General features: G+C 39.4%; 1 non-coding gene across 1 annotated transcript; it reads left to right on the forward strand.

The window, feature by feature from the left end:
* Positions 1–2,974: 2,974 nt before the first annotated feature.
* On the forward strand, positions 2,975–3,078 carry LOC130948216 (small nucleolar RNA R71). The gene has a single exon (XR_009072977.1). It is a non-coding gene; the product is annotated as a small nucleolar RNA R71 (small nucleolar RNA).
* Positions 3,079–7,206: the final 4,128 nt, after the last annotated feature.

Raw genomic sequence — 7,206 nt, forward strand, 5'->3', positions numbered from 1 at the left:
TGATAATTCTACACTCAATTTCCAGTGAGCTGACTAAACAATCAAGCATGCATACCACCACTTAATTCTACTTGATTTGTCACTAAATGAGCCAAGTTACTTTTGTTCAAACTTTTCTTTTATTTTTGGAAACAGAACAAGCATGGCAAGCATTTGTTTAAGAAGGTGAAGTTATATCCAAACATCTAGGCATTCACTTTATTCAAAGCAGTAAACCAACACTCATACTAAAAACTTCACATTCCAGAAAGATTCAACAATTACAGTTTAAACCAGAACAAGCATGCTTTTGTTTGCCTTTTAAAGAATGGTCAAGGAACAACACCACCTTGTGAAATTTCTTGTTTTCTCTTTGTTGCCAGGAAACAATTTGATTTCTCCTTCTTCTCCTAGTTGTTGCTTCATGTTCTTTCTAAGATCCTTGTTTCCTTTCCTGCAAAGAGTGATGAAGTTGCTTGCTTCTCAAGCACTTGAGTGGTTAGCTCAACTTTGTATGAGCAAGTGTCTGAGTCTTAAGTTGGTGTGTGAACACCAAACTTAGTCTCCTACTTACTCCTCTGCTCTTTGAATCCTTGAATTCTCCTTGGAATGAAGTTGCTGCTAAGGATTTTAAGTATTTCTGTGATTGCTTAGAATGGTTGTTCCTTTCATATAATTCAAAGGTTGTTGTGTTCAGTTGATCTGTATGGTGGAACACCAAACTTAGAGTCACACATTCCCCTTTGAATTATTGATCCACAAATTCATTGTTTGGTGTGAAACACCAAACTTAATTCTTTGCAATGCACAGAAACTACTTCACCTTTTTATTGAAACAAATAAAAGAAACAGCAAAGGAGTATTACCTCAGGTTGGGTTGCCTCCCAACAAGCGCTTCTTTAACGTCATTAGCTTGACGGTTGTCCCTTGTTAGGGTGGATTGTAGTGCTTGATGTCCTCTCCTCTCACTATGAAAACGTCCCCATTTGATTCCTTCATGATTTCCAAATGTTCCATAGAAAGAACTTTCCTGATTGTGAACACTTGAGGGAGCTGGGAAGGAATGGTTTTGAGGCCAGGTGGGATTGGCAGATAATGACTTGATATCACTTTATCTCCCGGAGAGAAGCTTTCAGCGGGAATTTTCTTGTTTCTCCACCCTCTTGGCAATTTCTTTACAATTCTTCCCTCTCTCTTGAGGATTTCTTCATTGACCCTTATGCCAGGAGGATCCTTCTGATCTGTTTCTATTGATTCTTGTGGCTTTAACTCTTGCAATTCTTGTTTGCCTTCCAAGGACTGTTTCAGAGTTTCAGCTACTGGATTGCTTTCCTCCAAACACAGATGGCTACTATCATCCTTAGGCTTTTCAGGTTCTGGTTCAGGCTCAGATGCAGGTTTGAAAACATGGAAAATGAGCTGTTCATCATGTATTCTCAAAATTAGCTCTCCTTGTTCTACATCTATGAGCGCTCTAGCAGTGGCTAGAAATGGCCTTCCCAGAATGATAGGGTGTAGGTAGCTTTCCTCCATGTCCAAAATGACAAAGTCTGTGGGGAAGAAATAATTTCCCACTTTTACCAGCACATTCTCAACTACCCCTTCAGCTTGCTTCTGAGTTTTGTCAGCCAGTTGTATGATTACATCAGTGGATCTCACCTCATTCAGTTGTAGCCTCTTCATAAGAGTCAGAGGCATCACATTTATGCTAGCTCCTAGATCACAGAATCCTCTGTCAATTTTTGTTTCTCCTATGATGCAGGGGATATGAAAACTTCCTGGGTCTGTTTTCTTAGAGACTATGTCCTTCTTGATGAGGGCACTGCATTCTTTGTTCATTATTACAGTTTGTCCTCCCTTCAAAACTCTTTTCTTGCTCAGCAATTCCTTCAAATACTTGATATGTGTAGGCATCTGCTGGAGAATCTCAAGAAAGGGAATATTGATATGGAGAGACTGAAATGTCTCTAAAAACCTTGAATATGTTTTCCCTTTTTCACCTCCTCCTAACCTCTGAGGAAATGGTGCTTTTGGTTGGTATGTTTCCAGCATGCCTTTATTTTGCAGTTCCTTGGCTTGCTCAGTTTCACTTTCCTGCTTAGCTTCTTCCACACCTTCCTTCAAGATGGTGATGGCCTTGCATTCTTCCCATCTCACTCCCTTTTGTTCCCCTTTAGGATTCTTTTCTGTGTCACTAGGGAACACTGCAGTTGACTTGGGGGCCTGTTGAGATAGCTCTCCTACTTGAGACTCCATCCTCTTGAGTTTTTCACCATGGTTCCTTAAGGTAGATCTCACATCATCCCTAAAGCTTTTCAACTCACTTATGTCCTGACCTATATTTGCAAGCATTCCTTCTATCCTGTTTAATTGATCTTGAAATTGTTGGTTCGGATTAGGTTGGGCAGGTTGATTATTTTGGCCAAGATATGGTGGTTGGAAGTAAGTGTTTTGTGTGGCTTGGTATGATCTTTGGTTGGAGTTTTGGTATGTGGAATTGTTATGTTGGTTGGGGTTGTAAGGTTTGTGGTTTTGTGGTTGGGTTTGCTGGTGTCCCCACCCAAAGTTTGGGTGGTTTTTCCAGCCTGAGTTGTAAGTGTTGGAATGTGGATCATATGGTTGCCTTTGTTGATTTCCCACATAGTTGGCCTCTTCCCAATCACCTCCTTCATTGCTTACCTCCTCTTGATCTTGTGTGTGTATTGCAGCCACTTGATTTGTTTCTAATTTCCTGGTGAGCTCTGCTAGTTACTTGGCAAACACCTTGTTTTGGGCTAGAATTGTATCAACATGGTTCAGCGCCATGACTCCCTTAGTGTTGTGTCTCTCTGAAGCATAGTAGTACTCATTCTCAGCCACTGTCTCAATCACTTCAATGGCTTCTTCCACAGTCTTTTTCCTGTTCAATGAACCTCCTGATGAATGGTCTACAGCCTTCCTTGATTCATAAGAAAGTCCATCATAGAAAATATGCAATTGCACCCAGTCATGGAACATGTCTGGTGGGCATTTCCTTGTCAAATCCTTGAACCTCTCCCATGCCTCGTAGAGAGTTTCACCATCTTGTTGTCTAAAAGTCTGAACCTCAGATCGAAGCCTATTGACCTTTTGTGGGGGATAGAAACGTGCCAGAAACTTGCTTTCCACCTCATCCCAGGTTGTTAGGCTTCCCTTTGGGAATGATTCCAGCCACTTAGCTGCCTTGTCCCTAAGTGAAAATGGGAACAAGAGCAGTTTATAGGCATCTTCCTGGACTCCATTGGACTTCACAGTGTCGCAAATTCTCAGGAATTTTGTGAGATGTTGGTTTGGATCTTCATTAGCATTCCCACCAAATGAACAATGATTCTCCACCAGTGATATTAGCTGTGGTTTGAGTTCAAAATTGTTGGCCTGAATGGGTGGTTTCTGAATGCTGCTACCACAATTCCCAGAGGTTGGGTTTATGTATGAACCAAGAACCCTCCTCTCGGGAATGGCATTATTTCCATCAGCTCTCTCATGGTTGTGAACTTCTCTATCCATGTTGAGATCTAGAGCTTCCTCAAAATTGTCCTCAGATTCTCCTTCAGATTCTCCTTCTCCCAGTACTCTCTTCCCTCTTGCTTCCCTTCTAAGTCTATGAAGGGTCCTCTCTGGTTCGGTATATGGAGGAGTTGATGTCTCTCTTCTCCTACCTGTCATACAAGAACACAGCACAGGTAACAAACAAGTGAAATACTCTTGGTTAATGGAAGAGTATGGTTAGAGCAGTTGAGGAATTAATTCAAATAGTTAGTGAGTCAGTGAGTTAGTTGCTTGAATTTAAAGGCATAAAGAAAGAAAGCAAGTAACAGAGTGCAGAAATTAAAATTCAACAAGTAACTTGAACTGAATTAACAAAACAAGAAAAATGCTCAATCTAGTTAACTTCCAATTTGAGAATTGTCAATCGAAGACCAATCCCCAGCAACGGCGCCATAAACTTGATAGCCATAAACATGATAGCTACGATTTTAGGAAATTGCACGATCGGCAAAAATTTCTTCCGGCAAGTGCACCGGTTATCGTCAAGTAAAAACTCACAATAGAGTGAGGTCGAATCCCACAAGGATTGGTTGAGTGAGCAATTCGGATTAGAAGTGTGTTCTAGTTGAGCGGAATCAAGATTTAGATGAGAATTGCGGAATGTAAAATTGGCGGGAAACGTAAATGGCAAGAAATTTAAAGTGCGGAATCTTAAATTGCATGAATTAAAGGGCGAGAAGCTAAATTGCTGAAATTAAAAGGGGATCGGGGTGATTGCATGAATTTAAGTGCAGAATGTAAAGAGAAAGTGGTAGATCAGAAATGGGGAATTCATTGGGTTTCAGGAGATATTGAGATCTCCGAATCAAAACATCTTTATCCCTTCCTCAACCAATGCATTCATTGAATTTTGCTTGGCAATCTTATATGATTGGATCCCAATCCCTTGGCTCACCAATTCTCTCTAAAAATAAACAAATTCCCAATCCCTTGGTTTAAATGTTCATAAGAAGAGATAATGCTCGATCTCTGATTATACCACACAGTTTCATGAACCACAATTTGGTAGGATTACATGTCACAATATCCATCCAAACCCCAATCCAATTTACTGTGAGAAAGCTTCTCTAGCATGAATCCTCCATTCCTTTCCCAAGGTTCCGAAGGATTCCAATTATGGATAGTTTCTTTCCCAAGACAACTAACCAATGGAATTAGATCGAGAAGCTTTCTAACAAAATTCAAGAGAAAAGATTGAAGAAGAAGATAAAAACTATTATTGATTCATTGAATTACAATAGAGCTCCCTAACCCAATGAAAGGGGTTTAGTGAGTCATAGCTCTGAATTCAATTACAAAAAGATGAAAACTAGAAAAATGATCCAAAAATTCCGAGAGTGATCAAAGTCCCTAACTAACTTAAATTCTATCCTATTTATACACTTTCTAAATTGAGCTTCTGTTGTGTTTCTTGGGCTTTGAGGCCTTTCCCTGATTTCCTTTTGCTTTGGGTTTATGATCCATAATCTTGATGAGGCTGCTGATCCAATTCTGCAACATTCATTGAGCCAACTTAGTGATAATCAAGTAATGACACATGACTCAACAACTTGAAATTCCAGACTCATCAATTCTTCAGGCCCAATCCCATAAACCATGATATTCAATTGGGTTTCATACCAGAGTATGTTTAAGTTAATGTTTGTGCTCAAATGCTAACTTAAACTGCAATATCTTTGGCCCAGAAACCTTTTCAATTAGTGGCGTTTAAGTTGCAGTTTAAGCTTAAACTGCAACTTAAACGTTGGACACTCCTGGAGGTGATATAAGTCGAACACGTTTAAGCTTCAGTTTAAGGTTAAACTGAAGCTTAAACGTGGAAATGGAAGAAGGCAACCTGGAGTGTGGAATTGTCGAATACGTTTAAGCTTCAGTTTAAGGTTAAACTGAAGCTTAAACGTGGGAATGGAAGAGAGCCATCCTAGAGGGTAAAGGTCGAACACGTTTAAGCTCCAGTTTAAGCTTAACTTGGAGCTTAAACGTGGAAATGCAAAACGCAACCCTGGAGGAGAATGTCGAACACGTTTAAGCTCCAGTTTAAGCTTAAACTGGAGCTTAAACGTGGAAATGGCTCCCTGGTGCTTAAGTGAGATGGTGGGAGGTTAGGATCCCCTCCTTTGTTTCTCCTGCGAATATGAGAACGTACCTCCTGGGTAGACGCAAGGGTTGTGGTTTCACCCCACTTGCTCCAGGTTGGTTAGTATAGAGGCTCTTCGGGTAGATGCAAGGGTGTGGTATGCCCCACTTACTCCGGGTTATGATGAATTATGTATAAAAAGTACAAATATATGATGTATAAGTGATGTTGTGGCTATAATGAATGATTATAAAATGATTTTGAATGAATATGAATGACAATAAGGCTTTTGCACTTATTTTATCTGAGATACGAGTTTCCCTGGGTAAAGAGCAGTGGCTTGCCTCCATGTGCTCCAGGTTAAGACTCGATACTCTATTGACCCAACGATGTAAGGGTGACCGGGTGATACGTGATTATCTTTCCTATCTTTTCCTAGTGAATTTGCATTTAATCTGTTAAGTTTAATCAAGAATTAATTATCTTTTAGCCACTATGGATGTTACTTTGAGTCGTGTGTAATTCTATTTATTTTAGGTAGCATTTGGCTGGATTTGATGGAGTTTTCGCAGAAAAAGAGAAGGCGAATGATGCTGTCAACCCTGACCTCTCTGCACTCAAACTTGAATAACTCAAGCTACAACGATCCAATGAACGTGATTTTAGTGGCGTTGGAAAGCTAACTTCCAGAGCTTTCCAACGATATATAATAGTCTACACTTCTCTCCCACCAATTCGGCCAAGGCTGCACCTAACTTGAGATTTCTCAAGTTAGGCGTAAGACAACAACAACAACACGCAACCATAGGCGTGACTCCTTAAGTAAGGTGCAGTGACTCCCCAAGTTAGGCGCAGCACATGAGAGTAACACACTCTTTCTCCTCACTGCATCCCTCAAGTAAGGCGTGACTTGTTGCCAAGTTAGGCGTGGTCCTTAGTAAAGTTAATGGTCCCCGTGTTTACAAGGGTCGCGCAGATTGTTTAATTAATTCTGATTTAAAACTTTATTTTTTATTTAAAAATAGGAAAATATATTATTTTAGTTGGAGAAAATAGATTTTAAATTAATTAGGATTAAATATAAAAGAGAAAAGAAACTTCTCTTCTACCTCATTCTATAAATTACAGTTTACCTGAATCCTAATTTTCTCTGTGAACTGTGAGCAACTAAACCTCCACTGTTAAGGTTAGGAGCTCTGTCTATTATATGGATTGATTCTCTTGTTTTTTCTATTTTAATTCATGTACTGATTCATATAATTCAAGAATTATTTTCGTTCTTTATTTTATGAAATTGGGTGGAACAGAAGTATGACCCTCTTTCTAATTGAGTTCTTGTATAACTTGGAAAAGCTCTTTACTTGAACAATAGCTTGAAAACATATTCTCCTAAATTTCTAATTATCTGGATTTAACAGCATACATGACATATAATCCTCTTATATTTGGGTAATTAGGATTTCTGTGGCATATAACTAGAATTGAACTTCACCCTCTAATTGGAATTAATTAACCAAGAAATTGGTGGTTGATGAATTTTAGAGGAGACTAAAAAGGTCTAAGGAATTAGGGTTTAGTCATAT

Source organism: Arachis stenosperma, chromosome 1 (genome assembly GCF_014773155.1).
Source record: "Arachis stenosperma cultivar V10309 chromosome 1, arast.V10309.gnm1.PFL2, whole genome shotgun sequence".
NCBI classification, from domain to species: Eukaryota; Viridiplantae; Streptophyta; class Magnoliopsida; order Fabales; family Fabaceae; genus Arachis; species Arachis stenosperma.